A 16,094-nucleotide genomic window follows, 5' to 3' on the forward strand; every position below is an offset into this window, starting at 1 on the left:
GAACATCTGAAGCAATTTCCAAAGCTATAGCTAGCATTTTAACAACTTCATGTTTTTATTTTAGCACCACACTGTGATTTCACCGATTAAATTTGAGTATATTATCTGTGTGTGATGCTAATTAATAATCATTAATTGGTCAGTGAAGATGGCAGCTGCAGTTTGTGTTTGGTGTAGAAGCCTGCTGAAACTTTATTTCTCCATAAATCACATCACAGTACTCTTCCACATTCCGTTTTACCAACAGACTGAGCTTTCGTTTGTAGCTCTGTAATTTGTGGCAGTTTCATGACATTCTATTGTAACTTTGAGATCACAGTGAAACCTCACCAAAAGTCAAAGGGTCAATATGATAAACTCATGTTCAGCAAATAAATCATTGTACTGTAAAGCAATGCAGTTTTTCTGATTGCTCATAATACTCAGAATCTTGCATACAGTATGTATGATTGTTTTACTATTTTTTGTTTGGATTTCAAGCTAAATGACTATGTTTATTTTTATCTTATTTCTTACTCTTTTCATTATATATATTAGCAGTGTGAAGATGTGTTTGTCTAACATTTTTTGTATAAATAATAAAAAGTCTTCGCTCACTTCTCTGGTGTCACTGAATCAACTTATTGTTTATTTCCAGGGAGGTATACACATAAGCCTTTTTTGGCTTCTACCCTCTCCTACACAATGATGTTACTTGTTTGAATGTTGTTGGTTTTTTGTGTGTTTGTTTTTTCTCTTGCTGTTTATGATGTACAAATACATAAAATGGAAATAAACTTATAAAACTTCATGTGGACCATTACCTTAGAGAGCCACTAGGGGGCAGCAGAGTAGCATAAAATGTAAACGAACTGAAACAAATTCTTTACAATATCCATTACTGATTTAACAGAATTAGAATTACATCACAATTAAATAGCTGATTGTTGTGCAATTTTTTAAATTGTGTTCAGTGGCATTACAAATTGTCAAAATCTTATTTTGCATTTGTTTATACTACTATTCCATTCACTTGTGTTCTATGAACCATTTTAAAATTCTAAGAATGACATCCTCCATGATGGTGTGTTATCTCATTTATACATGATTTACTGCAGGTAAACATAAAATAAGCATTTCATTATACTACAGCATGTGCACTGATGCTCCTATTTTTGTGCATTAAAGTAAGTATATGCTTGAGCTCTATACATACAGCCTCAGATTTCATACAGCTTCAGATTTAAAGACGTCTCCAAGTGTCTACTGGTCCTGATCAACACATTAAGCTGCAAAAACACTTTGCCCTAAAGGGAATAGAGATCCTTTACATTGAGCAGGAATATATGTGAATCAATGGTCTATTCCTGCTTCCCTCGTGACACTATGTATCAAGGGCTCTAAATTAGTGCTGGAAGTGGGGTTTGATCAATACCCATAGACATGGCAGCCCAAGGGCCAGTAAATTAAAGGTTATACAGGTCTGGAGGGAAATATTTGCAAGCCTGAACTGGCAAAGCCCTCGGAGATGAGGTCAAATACTTACTCTGTTCTGGGGTGTGAAGAGGGTTTTTTGTGCCAGATAAGAAGCTGATTCAGCAGCAACTCATTTGGAGATGTTTCAGATGTAGTCAGGTATTTCTTGGAGAATGTACACCACTAAACAACAATGGCGCACAAACTCGTCTTGTAAGGTCTTTATTTTACTCTCCTTTTTTACAGTGTGGTATGTTAAAGGACGAGTAAACCATCTGCTTTAATTTGAGTGGACATGTATGTGTGCGTGCAGTGATGATTAAGAACAGGAAGCAGAAATCAGGCTTGATGACATTCTGCCGCTGGTCATGGGTGTGATGCTGCAGATAATGTAAGGTGGTCCAGTGCATGGAGGCTCAGCTCATTATTAAGCAGCTGGTCCTACATTATGTTGAATCCACATGGCACCACACACACAGACACAGGCGCATACCCATTCATGTTTCTTTAAGGTCACACTCACTTACAGCAATTTTTGCTTATTTATAGGTGAAAAGTAAAATAAATAAATAACTCACTGTGTTGTTCTGTAAATATTATCCCTGACACAGCAGCATCTACAGTTTCTGCATGGATGGATATCAGATATGTTTAAAGGGCAAACATCCAGAGCTTCATTTTCCCAGATCACACAGTAGTTATTTGTTAAGTAAAAAAAAATTTAGGGAAATCATGGTGAAGACACTCATTTAAAGACTGAATTTAGTCATGTTAATCTGTCGTGTCTGTCCGGTACTAACTCATCAATAATGGACCAAGTCATTTTCTACAAAATTAGAACACATCTCATCAATATTTTTATTCCTAAACAGAAAAAAACAGCCTTAACCCTGTTAAACACCATGTGGTTGTGTTAAATATTAATTAAAGTAAAATTAGTTTAGAAATGTGTAATCTTTAATTAAAGTCTAAAAGCCCCAAAATAAACTTTTAAATATTGTTCTAAACATTGGTTGCATATTTTTGTGTTACAATACATTTGTAGACTCTGCAGACCCCCCCCCCCCCCCCCCCCCAGAAAAAAAAAACAACTGTATTTTAATCCGTATTTTATGAGTTCACGTCTGTTTGCACACACTTTCTGTACTGCAGATGCTGACATGTATAAAACACATTCTCAGTCTGCTGAAGCACATCTCAAAATAAATTGATGTGTGGTCAAATGTATGGATTGTGTGCACCTCACAGTTGGTTCATTTGTACATTTAGGCAACATGTATTTGGATTTTTTACAGTGAAGAAATCATGAATAGTGCGGGTCCAGAGGTAAGATTTGACCTTGCAGAGGATGCAGAGGTAAATTGCTGCAGCTGAGCCCTGGATTATTTTTAAATTTAGTTTCTGTTTTTATATTCACAGCCAGGTTTACATGGTAGCAATACATAGAGGATTTGTACAGCATGTCTGATAAGCATATTTGTTTATTTCTACTTCAAGCCATCAAAATGCTAATGTGTATATCTTGCCAGCTATTCACATGCAGATGGAGCTTTTGAGGTCTGGATGCTACAGTGTGCCCCGGCTCCATAGTTGCCTTTGTTTAATGAGGATTTCTGTAGCTTGTTTTCAGGCTGTTTGGGATGCGCATACATAAGAAGTCCATCCCTAAATAGAGCTCACCTCCTGCTGATAATGAGGCCACAGCTCATATCATCACTTGGCTTTTTTCCCAAATATGAACCGCTGTTATGTGGTTATCATGAGTCCGCAGAGTTTTGCATTAGAACGTCTTCAAATAAAGTCCTGCCTGTAAATTTTTATGATATATTAACTGTGCAGACTGCAAACTAGTGGAGGGCGAGCCAAATAAAAACACTCTGTAGTATGTTTAAAGATGTATTTTAACTGCAAAAATTGTTTTAGATTTGTAAACCTAATCTCTTTTTCTAGTGGATGTGCTTTGCTACATCCATTTTCTGTGATTTAATCGGCTTGTTTTTTTTTTATTTATTTTTTTTATTAGATACAGTACGTCTTTTTTTTTTAAAGTTCCATAATGGTGCTTGAGGCTGAATGGGAAAAGATGGTCATGTGCTAACATCAGAACATTAATTAATTAATTCATTTTCTGAACCCACTTTATCCTCACTAAGGTCACGGGGATCGCTGGAGCCTGTCCCAGCTACTTTTGGGCTAAGGCGGGGTACACCCTGGACATGTCGCCAGTTCATCGCAGGACACATTAGAACATATTTTATGAAATATATATGAACTCAACAGCTCTGAAATCTGCTCATACAACTACTTTCTTGTTTTTTGGGTCCTGGAGCACAGCTTTTAAGTCAGCTTTTCTTCTGCTCATACTAAAGAACTAGCAGCGTAGACTGTTTTGATTTTGGATGAAGCTGGAATGAAGACATATATCTTTTGTCACACAAAATATCAATGTGTTTTTAATCTCTTTACTGATGTTCAGAGATTAAAGTTCTGTAGCCGCAGAGTGTGGTGCTTTTGATGTGGAAAATCCAGCCTCTCTGAGGGTTGAAGAAGTTTCTACTTGTCTGTTTGCATTTGCATTAACTTCACATTATACAGAACAGTGTGTCTTTGAATTAATCAACTTTCACCTAAATTTTGTGTGCATTATGTAGTCAGTTTGTTTTAAGATTTATGGCTCCTTTTATTTGTGATTTATTTATTTTTATCTTACAAACACTAAATAAAACCAAACCCTTATAAATAGATGGCATAAAACACATTTGTTAAACTCCAACCTATTGTTAAATTTAATTTTACTGTTATTTAAAAGCTCTATTGTGGGATCTGACTAATAGCAGCTGTGGAGACATGCAACATTTACAACATAATGGACAACAATCCAAACAGAAAAACCACTATTTAAAGACATCCACACACTCCAGTTTTTCTCTAGATCTTTCCAATAAGAAATAAATATGACTAGTGCCAACTGATATCAATGTTACACTGGGATCATCTTTTGTTTAATGTAACACAGATAATCCTCCTGGTTTGTCATGTAAAAGAACCTAATCTGACATGATCTGACTCAGATTTCTTCCTCGTTGCTTGTAATCTGCTAATGATAATATTCTGTTTCTATTTTTTCTTTCCATTGCTTATCCTCAACACTCATCATGGCTTTTTGGCTGTAGCTTTCCAAGGATTAATCCAAGGAGGAGACAGCTGGAATTTCCTTGGATTATTAAGCAAAAATATATTCGAGCTGATTTGAACTCAATACTTAATAATTTACAACTCAGTGTTTGAAAAGTGTATTCTAATGAACAGAACGAAAAGCAGTGGTTCCATCCATCAGTGTGGTGCAGTTTGTTCTTTCAGTTGTGTAAAAATAAAAGCACTATGCTACACATCCAGCAGTCATGTTGATCCTTATTGATTTTTACTGTTTAAACAGCAGGAGCGTGGACTGCACGACACAAAAGTGAACTTTCTTTCCTTTTTCAGGTCATCTGATCTTATTTATGGTGACAGTCAAAAGACAGAAGTGAAGCAGAATGTCACTGCAGCCTGTTGCAACATGAAGTGGGCCAACTCTCCTGGGCATGCTCAGAACAGATGATGACACAACTGAGTTTCCATTTGACAGCTGCTCAGAAATCCATATTGTTTTTCACTCAAAGTTAATAAACAACAAACCCTGATGGAAACAAGCAGTGAAGAGTGAAGAACAAAAGGCATGACTCTTACCAGTTAGCTGAATTAATGTTAGTAATTAGACACCAGAGATCATTGTGTGTGTTTGTGTGGGTGAATGTGCATGTATGAATGATTTCCAGTGATGTATAATTATCAGTGAACGACTGGTGTTCTGGTCCTGACTAAACAATTTGACACCCTGCAATTTCCTTTAGAGACACAAACCCTAATTATCAAAATGTGTTTTGTGACACAGCTTTCTAAAACAAACACGCCTCAGTTGGTAGAAAAAAAAACAAAACAAAAACATCCTTTAGCAGTAAAGTAGGTTAATGCACATCAGGCCTTGGATTGGCACATGTACTGAAGTCAATAAATTGGTTTTGGATCAAGAAGCATAATCTCAATTAGTTTTCACAACACATGAATGAATTATGGTTTTCTAACCTCATTATTTTTTCGCAGACAAGGATAGCGTTGCAGCAGAGTTTTGTAACAGTGTTTACCTAAGTGGCTTTGGCAGAATTACCCAAGTTATAAAACTGTAAGACTGAAGACAATTGCTTAAACTAGGGTATTTTTGAAGTTTGTGCTGAGCCACTTATATGAGCCTTATCTTGATGTAACATAGAAAGCCCTGTGTTTGAAATGGCATTTGAGACCATTTATTTTTAGTGTCTGCTCCTAAAGGCAGATGTGTTTAACACTGGATTTTATCCAGTGGCATGAAACAGTGTATTGAATTCCTAAAAGCGTGGGAACCAAAACATGTTGAGCTCAGTTACTGTCCAGTTGATGCCCAACAATGTCCAGTATGTCTCGGGTTTTACGGCTGTGAAGTTTCTGAATGGAAATTATAAAATAGAAACCCCCTGCTATCTCTGTTTCAGTCACGATAACACACATCCTCATGAACAAACACCCAAGCAGTAGACCCCATGGTTCTTCTTTGTCTTGGTTGTCACTCATCAGCCACACTGCAGCCATTAATAAAACAAGAGCCAAAGTCAACATAAGAGGAGAGGTGGAGTTCTCAGACAGTTTGGCAGATATAGAGGACCAGAACAAAGCCACTAGAAAGCATGTGTCATATCTGAGTCGTTTCTAAATCCACACCCCCCCCCCCCCCTTTTAGTCTTTGAACAGAAGGACGTTTTATCGCTGTCCAATTGTTGGTGAAATAGCTTTGATGGCTGTTGGATTAAAGTTCTACATAAACATCAGCATGACATTGGTTTCCTTCATAAATGTAAAACTTATACTGAATATAGTTTCATTTACAGACAACCAAACAAATAATAAAACGCAGCTATAGATAAAACATCATGTTTTTTTAATAGTATTCAGGTGTAAGGTGAAACCGATAGCACAACAAAGGAAATGAGACTGACCAAAACACTAAACATCCCAAGCCGTGTTACCGCATTTAACGAGTGACCACGAGTGGCAGCAAACTCACCAGGATCAAATGAAACACAGCATTATTTTTTTATAGTGACTGAAGGATGTAGGTTTCTTGTAATACTACCCCAGGCTGCAGCAACGACACTGAGACTCTTTCTGAATAACAATTACAGAGCGGGGTTGATTTTTTAAGTCTCATCCTCTAGGCAGGACTTTTTTAATGTAAAAACTGATTCTTCTGTTGATTGCTGGAGTGCTTTTAAAAGGGATTTATATTGAAGGCTTAAGATGATGTTATTATTAATTCATGTTTCTCATTAATTCAGTGTACCTTTAAAAAATTCTGGGTATATTTTTTGGTAGTTTTCAAGAAGACTGTTGAATTATTTATACCTGTGGCCGAGTTTAATAGATGAGGACTGCTGCCTCAGTAAATCTCCACCTGCTCCCTCCTCTTTATAAGAAACAGACCATCCAGAACTGTTTTATTTTACACAGCACCCCTCGGTTACTACATTAACTTCATCAGAAGGCATCTCATCAACATTTGTTAAACTACAACCCCATACATCATGTACTGTGTTAGAGCCGTAATCTAGTTTCTCAGTGTTACATAATATGTTAACTGAAGCCTAATACAAAACAGAACATAATTTCCAGTCAGATTAAGATAAGAATTCTTCTGTAACAAACACGTGTTTTGTTCGTTTGTGAAGGACTGGCTTATCGCCCCAGTCCTAGTCCACAATGTTTCTCTGAAGGGCACCGTTTGACAGAAAATAAGTCAGTGTCAGTGTGTGTCAGGGAAACATGATGTACGACTTCAGTCAGTCACAGCATTACAGCCTGTCACAATCAGCACAAGTTAGGTAGAGGCAGTAGGTGAACAGGAAGATGGAAAAAATCATGACACAAACAGCTGAACATGAAGCGCAACGTTAATGTTAATTATGGCTCTGACAGGAAGCCACAGTATTTTTGTATCTGAGTGAAACCTCTGCACCACTTTCAGATGAGATGTACAAATGAAACTGCTTCTATCACCAGGCAACAAGAGCAAAAAAAAAAAAAAGTCATAAGTATCAACAGCAGCAACATTATTCTTAAATCACTTAACATCCAGTGATGAGAAAAAAACCTCTTAATCATATTGTGTCATTAGAGAAACAATGTAGGAGGCTATTGAGACTTGTATTCCCCTGGGTGCTAATCTACACAATCAGATCAGTACTGTAGATTTTATACTTTATATAACATACTCATTGAGATTAAATGTCTTCACACAAGAGCAACAGTGATCAAGATTTTCTGTCTTTATCATAAGAACAAGTATAGCATTCCATTATAAAGAAATTCATGAAAATAATGCAAACATTTAGGAGTTTTATGCAAGAGATTAGAGACTGTTAAAGAGGAAAGCTGTTCTGTTCATCTTATGTCAGCACAAAGATTTTTCCAGAATGTCCTTGATGGCAGCGAAATTTCTTTCACATACTCAAAATATCACCTCAAAAACAAGAATTACTCACAACATGAGCTGTAAAACTCGATTATGTAATTGCAGCTATTGCCAAAAAGACGCCTGCGGACTAGGAAGCAAGTGTTTATTGGTTTAAAGGTCAAACACAGTCCAAACCCACTGCACTATTGATTGTGTTATTCCTGTGTCAAATCAATGATAGCAATTCCAAAAAGAAAAGACAAGGTTTCTCAATGGCTGAACATCAAAAAAACAAACACAGTAAGCAAATAACAACAGTAAACAGTCAAAAATCAGACTGAGGAGGCTTCACTCTTGAGCCTGGTCGAAAACACAGATGGGTCCTATGAGTAGATGGCTAGAGGGAAGATAATAAATCTCTAAGCAGATCAATAAACATGACACGTGATTATCAACCAATTGACATGAGAAAGTAGCACGATCAGCAATATCCCTGCAGAAAAAGAGAAAACGAAAACTAGATCAATTCGGTCGATGTCTGTGTTTGTTATTCACGGCTACAGTCAGCCTCACTTCCATTGACAATGGCCTCAAAAGTGTTAGAGTGCATGTTTTGTATCAGTTGAGGAGAATTATCAACAATATACAGCATACTGTCTCAGGAAAATGTACCTGTGTAAATGTTTTTATCTGATTTTTTATTTTTCTCTTTGAATATATTCTAAATATAATGCAGTAGTATTTTTTTTTTTATAGTAGTGAGCTATTGTCTAACACAATTAAAAGTGACTGACATCGATATTCTCCAGTACCTTAAGATAAAAAAAACTTTAATTAACTACATTTAATCAAGAAAATAATTAGAGCTAAGTTAATTGTTGCCCTACAGTAAGCTCACGTGTAGTGTCAAGATGAGAACTAACTCGTGCTTCTTCCTCTGCGTCTCAGTTACATGTATGTGGAATTGAAAGACCGCCTTTAAAAGAATGTTTACAGGCAGAAATTGTGTCAACGTTGCAGGCAGGTAGAGTTACAGTAATGACACTTTATTGTTCCCCATTCACTGGAGGCTACACTTACATTCCCAAGTGCACTTTACCTGCCTCTGATCTCATGTGACAGTTAATTTAGGCTTAGCACTTCAAAACACACCTTAAATTTGTCATTGATGCCCCAGCATCATGACAATGGTGTTTTTCAAAGCTTGGGGTTTTTTGATTTTCATTTCGTGACAGTTTTCATGGAGCAACCTGAAACTGATCGATAACAATGTGACAACAGTTCTCGTGTTGTCGGCTGACATCAGTGTGAGGTCTTTACTACCTTGCATGTGATGTTGACTGCTAGAGTGAATACTTGTCATTCCTCTGGGAGTGCGTTAGAGGTTCACAATGCACTAGGTCACATAGTATATGACAAATTACATGTTTTCCCCTCCCAAAAGTGCAGTATTGAGATTTTTTCTGTAGTAGCTCCTGTTACTTTTTTGTGAGGGTCTGTTTATAGCAGAAGAGTTTGGTCTTTTGTGTAAAACTTCTCTTTAAAAACAAGGAATTTAAGTGTGTGTGTGTGTGTGTGTGTGTGTGTGCGTGTGCGTGTGCGTGTGCGTGTGTGTGTGTGTGTGTGTGTATATTAGGACTGTCAAATGCACATGCGTGACAGTAGCTCTACTTGGACAAACCGCCCCAAATGCATTGGCAGAGACATTCAGAGTGATTCTGATGGGTTAGTTGTGTAAAACTTTTTTAATCTAATTAATCATGATGATGGATTAATCCACATGAATGTGTTAATTTTGACAGCCCTAATCTATCTATCTATCTATCTATCTATCTATCTATCTATCTATCTATCTATCTATCTATCTATCTATCTATCTATCTATCTATCTATCTATCTATCTATCTATCTATCTATCTATCTATCTATCTGTCTGTCTGTCTGTCTGTCTGTCTGTCTGTCTGTCTGTCTGTCTGTCTGTTATAAACACTGTTCTTTTGCTTTTGCTTTAAATACGTGAAGCTGTACAGGATGTAATGAGGATCAGATCCAACCGTGTGATTTCATATCTGAGCTATTTGCTGGGTTGTGTACTATTTGTATGCACAACAGCCATCTGTCAAATCCTGACATGAAACAGAACCATCAGAAGAACAATTTAACTGACCACAATCTGAAAACAGGGTAAATTCTCTCCGTCCCCCGTCATACCACCGCCAACATATCCCCTGGAGAGTGCAGAGTTTTAACACAATGAGCCCATTATTGTTTATTTACTTCTGTCTCTTTATGTGAGGTAGACATGTACCAGTGGTGATCACACAGAGGTCAATATACTGCCTTCATTGTATGCAGCGCATAATGTACCCCTGATTTCTTGCTTTGGATCTGGAAACATGCTTAAAAGCAGGAAGGGCGTCGCTTATCTGTATGTAAATGCAGATATGTACTCTCGATTTCTTGCTTTGGAACTAGAAACATGCAAAAAGCAAGAAGAACGTCTCTTATCTGTATGCAAATGCAGATATACAAAACACCTTGTAAGTCTGTTCTGTGTATCTGCATGTCTTTGTATTTCAGTGTTGTTAGAGAAACCCACAAAAGCATTTGCCTCTCTCACATACCAGACACTGTTGTTTGGCTGCAGTCTGCCTGATGCAGCATGAGTAATAACACCAATGCACAGTGGTAATTTCAAGAGTGGCCCTCTAAGTTAGAGTGCAATGCTGAGTCACCATGTAGAAGAGAATAATTGTAGGTGACAGCGCTATGGGCGACAGCACAGACAGCAACCAATTCATGAATTGATGTAAGTGAAATATGCAGAGTCATTTCTGTTGTGTCAGCACATGATTCCTTAAGGACAGACTAAAGTTAAGCTTGTAATAAGGGAGCGGTTAACTCAAACTACAGGTACTGGTGCTGTAGGGGAGAAAAACCTACAACTATCTCATTAAAAATTCATTCCTTTGTTAAATATCCTCTCATATTCTGAAACTAAGTGGACTTGGGCCAGAACTGTTACGTAAATGTTCCTGTGTCCAGATGTGCACTCTGGTTTGCATGTGAATGTTTATTTGCCCACATGTTTTTTTTGTTTTGTTTTGTTTTTTCAAGGACGATCTAATGATGCAGTTGTTCTTAGCTATTGATTTAACAGCAGTGACCGCCAGGGACAGAATGATAAAACTGATTGAAGAGCACAGTTAACACACAAGGAGATTTGCAGTTTAACAGGATGGATGATCGCCCTGATCTGATGCTAGAAATCTCGTGTACAGCAGGGAAGCACACTGCAGCTGAACATCTGGAGGTTGGAGAAGCAGAAACAGGCAGCAGGATTAAAATGTGAATGCAGAACAGGCAAAACAAGTCACAGAATTAATCAAAACTGTGTGACACTGGTGCGTGGCCTGAGTTGGCTTTTGTATTTTAGCTCATTTGCCTTTTTTGCAGCCCTTGGATTTTTGCTGTGAGTTTGGCACTATAAAGGTTAAAGACCAATCATTAACATCTGTATTGCACACATACACAATAACATCTGTGCTACCCTAAACATCCCCCATATCTCCATGTGCACACTTTAATGTATGAATGATGGTTGAATATATAGCACTTTACAAATTTGAGTCAGTTAGTCTTTATCAGGGTCCAGCTGGATCCTGACCCTGAGCCCAGGGGCACCATAAGGGGGATACAACTGATAATGATTCTAAGGGCCCATGACTTACAGGTAGAACTTGTACCTTTCTCATCAATCTTGCGCAAAATCATGAAATCTACTGAAAACAGATTATTGATCCATGGCTGCAGTGTTATATTTTCAGGGATTGCACGGCTTGCAGCAATGAAGTGATGGGCTCCAGAGTGTTATTCTTTTCACAGGCCCTAAAATCCCTGATAGCACTCTTGCCTGAGCCAATTCCATCAATATCATGGAAGTTAGATGTAGTTAGTGCCAAGTACATTACCACTTTGTATTGTTTCCAGATATATCAATCAGTAGAAACAGCAGAGGATCGCACATCTATGGTCCATCCTGTCCCACAACATTTGGATGGTTTAGATCTAGGGTGTCAAACATATGGCTCGCGGGTCAAAAATGGCCAACCAAAGGGTCCAGTTTGCTTGTAGGGTACATTTGCAAAGTGCAAAAATGACACTGAAGATATTAAAACAAGAACTTGTCATCATTTATAGGTTATTATGTTATTATTTTAGTTGAGATTTGGCTGTATGTGGCCCCTGAACTAAAAGGAGTGTGGCACCCATGACATTCTGAAAATATTTACATTTACTAACTATCCTTTCACAATAAAATGTGACCAGCCTGAACAAATACAAACAACCGGAAATATCGTTAGAAAAAGGTACAGTTTTAATAATATAATGGCTGTTAATAAATGTTTTGTGCCTTAGTATATCTGTATGACTGCAATCTGTACATGTGTTGTATATATTTGTGTGTGAATGTATGTGTGTAAATGATAAGCTGAGGCATAAAATTGCACACATTACACTCACATTTCTTAAATTTCAGGTTGTTCATAGATGTTTATGGTGGATAGTGTGTAGATGTCCACATTTTCATCATGTAATTGTTCTTTTTTCACTCTGAACCATTGAGTTTGTAGTTGACATTATTTAAAGGTTATTATGTTATTCTTTTACTGCCCATTTGAGCTCACATTGGGCTGTATGTGGCCCCTGAACTAAAATAAGTGACACCCCACACAGTAAAAAATGCAGTGTCAATATTTCAGTCAAGCTATTTTAACCTAGATAGAGTATTTATAGCTCTATGGAGAGTAAACAAACTCTAACAGTAGAGTTAAAAGTCAGTGTAAAGTTCTGCACAGATGCAGTGTAAAAGTCAACTCTACAGAGTGATAATTAGTGCCAGTCTCCCACATTGCATTATGGGTACAGGACATTCTACTTATTGTGTTCTATTTTTTGTGCAAGGGTTTGGGGGGTGTTGTGATAATGTTTATTCAGGTTAATGTGTCATTTTTACAATGTTTATTGGCCTTTTTATGTTTATTTTTTTATTGATGTGACACCATTAGTCAAACCTGTAGGCAGAACAATACCTTATCTGATTGTCGCTACAATCATGGTTTAAAATGTGATGGCCTTGGCGCTTTTAAAGAAAAGGCACTTCTTGGGTTGTCTGAATCTCTTAGAGCACAGTTGTCAAACATGGGGCTTGGGGGCCAAATCCGGCCTGCCAAAGGGTCCAGGCCGGCCCTTGGGATGAATTTGTGAAATGCAAATATCATACTAAGATATTAATGATCCTCTTAGTTCAGGTTCCACATTCAGACCAATTCAATTTCAAGTGGGTCAATCATAACCTATAAATACTCCCAACTCCAAATTTTTCACCTTGTAAATGTAAATGTTTTTATGTATTTACACTAAAACAAAGCATAATATTGCAAAAACCTGAACCTGAACAAATATGAGTAACCTGAAATGTCTTAAGAGAAGTAAGTACAATTTTAACGATATTACACCTGTTATTAAATGTTTTGTGTATTTGTAGATCCACTGTGATCTGTAAGTTATAATGTACATTTGTAAAATGATAAACTAAAGCATAATAATGTTAAAATTACTCTTATTTTTTCAGTTTGTTCATATTATTCACATTGTTTGAAAGGATAGTTTGTAGATGCAAACATTTTCACAATGTAATTTTACTTTTTTTGCTCTAAAACAGAGAAAAGTTTGGAGTTGACATTATTTATATGTTACCATATAAGTTTACTGGTTTGGCCCATTTCAGATCAAATTTAACTGAATGTGGCCCCTGAACTAAAAGGAGTTTGACACCCCTGCCTTAAAGCAAATATCCATATTTTAGAGTATAACAGTAAATCATTTAATCTATATTACTACTCTAACAACCACTTCAAGAAAATTTAGAAAATCATGTCACAACCCCCTGCATCTCTACATTGTTTCAATATTAATTAATTAAAATTAGTAACAAAATTTGGGGTAAAAATAACTACAAAGTTATTACTCACAACAGTGTGAAAACACCAGTGCTAATTTTTTTTTTTTTTTTACACATTTCATTGTTAATTTCAACACTGAATTGTGTAGAATTAACTCTGAAAATTTGACACTGGCCATAGAATAAATTATATTCTCATTTTGAGTGGGACCACATGTTGTTTGAAACAGAGTTAAATTCAACTCTCTAAGAGTTATTTTGGCACTCTTGGTTTTTACTGTCCAGGTTTAACCCTTCGGTGTCCCGTCCACCAAGGCCCTTACAAGTGCTTAGTAATTGCTAAGCACCAAGTGAGCCTTTTTGGCGCACTTGTGGAATAATGTAAAAAAAAAAAAAAAAAAATTCATACAGTTTGTTTTTAATTCTTTTACGCTTTTTTCTATTTCATCAACTTGAGCCATAAATAAAAATACCAAATACTCAATAACTGTCACATTTTTTAACCCTTTAAATGCTGTGTTTGTAATGTAAACTAACCATTTTTTTTGGATGCAAAAAACACAAAAAAAAAATTTTTTTTTTCAGTATACTACATAAAAAGTGGATCACATATTATTTGATTTTTGCAGCCTGGCATATGTCAATGATTAACTCAAACACTGGTTAATTTGTATTATTATTTTTGGCGCTTCGTCAAATGTTCAAAAATACTAGCATCCTTCAACAAGTGTGCCAAAAATGCACACCTATAAATCAAACTATTAAATATATATTGATTTATTTTTCTGCTCTAATTTGATTTTATTTTTGTAAATCAAGGTCAGCCCTAATCATACATATCAAATGTAAGAAATAGTGCGTTTTAGGCACACTTGGGAGACAGATGCTAATCTTGTAATTTTCTTTTGTTTACAATGTGAAAATTTTAGTTGGTGGCCAGAATTTTAAAGATCATGCAAAAATGAACAACTTTTGAATTCCTTCTTTAAATTGTGAAAAATAATATGAAGTTTTTTAAAACGAAGAGCAAAGTGTGCCGGAGGGTTAAAGTATACATTTGACTTTTGTGTCTATGAAAGCTATATCCCTTTGCGTGAGCGTGAACAACATGCTCACAACCCACTTGAACTTCCCCACATCTGTACATTTGTCACTCCGCGTCAAACATCTGTGTGGGCCAGGAATCCTCGCGCCCAGTTCAGACAGCCCGTGTGTCCTCGCGCCGCTCCTGCCTCTGCTGTGTCCCTTTAAGTACAGCAGGCAGTGCTGTTGGTCCGCGCGGGAGAGCAGAGCGCACGGTGCGGCGCTGCTTCTCCGCACCGTCAAACAGCCTTCCTTCACATCGGACAGACGACAGAAGAAGACAGGTCGACCCACCGCCTGCATCTCATCCACACTTTGACCCGAGAGGATGACGGGAACGAGTCCAACGTAGGAGGGAGTGTTTGAGCTGCGCCTCGGACGGACTGGTGAGCCTCTGCAGGGCCATTCCCATGACTCCCCCTTTTCTCCGACTGAGAGCTAGAATCTGTAGCGTTTCATTACAGCACGTTATTGAACAGCACTGAAGAACCGCACGAGCTAATCTGACTGTCCAACTAACGCAGGTGGCCTTCGGATGGACGCAGAAAAACCAGCTTTTCAGACAACACACTGCTGCTGCTGCTGCTGCTGCTGCTGCTCGGATGTGGCTGCAAAATCGCGGAGATGAAACATCACGCCTGAGCCCGAGACATGACCATCTTCAGCTGAGTTGCGTCCAAACCATCTGCTGAAGCCGCCTTTAAGGTAAGGAAAGGTTTGAACAAATACATTCAATCTGATCCAGAAGGTAGAAGCTGCTGGTGTTGTCTGTATTTGTGATATTAGACAGGACTGTGTGGCTACACTGTTGGTTAACTGGACCAGAGCCACTGCAGCTTCTTATTATCATCCTTTTATTATATGATCACTCCTTTTTCAGTGTGTACAAAGAAACTGACACTTGTTTTTAAAGAAGTATAGCTGCAGGAGGTGTTGTCTGCTTATAGGTGATATGTCTGATCTTTCTGATACCTGAAGACATGAAAATACTCTAATCAACTAAAGGTAATGTCCTGATCTGTCCTGATATGTCTGTCTACTGCATATAAAAACCTCCTGAGTTTTATT

General features: G+C 37.3%; 1 protein-coding gene across 2 annotated transcripts in view; it reads left to right on the forward strand.

Moving 5' to 3' along the window:
- The first annotated feature begins 15,178 nt into the window (after positions 1-15,178).
- wscd2 (WSC domain containing 2) overlaps positions 15,179-16,094 on the forward strand; it is a 34,395-nt gene continuing 33,479 nt past the window's right edge. For both annotated transcript variants that reach the window (XM_030143375.1, XM_030143374.1), the window contains exons 1-2: positions 15,179-15,412; positions 15,551-15,731. The gene's annotated coding sequence lies outside the window, so the exon portion shown is untranslated. The remainder of the gene's footprint in view (positions 15,413-15,550; positions 15,732-16,094) is intronic.

This window comes from Sphaeramia orbicularis, chromosome 9 (assembly GCF_902148855.1).
Source record: "Sphaeramia orbicularis chromosome 9, fSphaOr1.1, whole genome shotgun sequence".
Classification (NCBI taxonomy): domain Eukaryota; kingdom Metazoa; phylum Chordata; class Actinopteri; order Kurtiformes; family Apogonidae; genus Sphaeramia; species Sphaeramia orbicularis.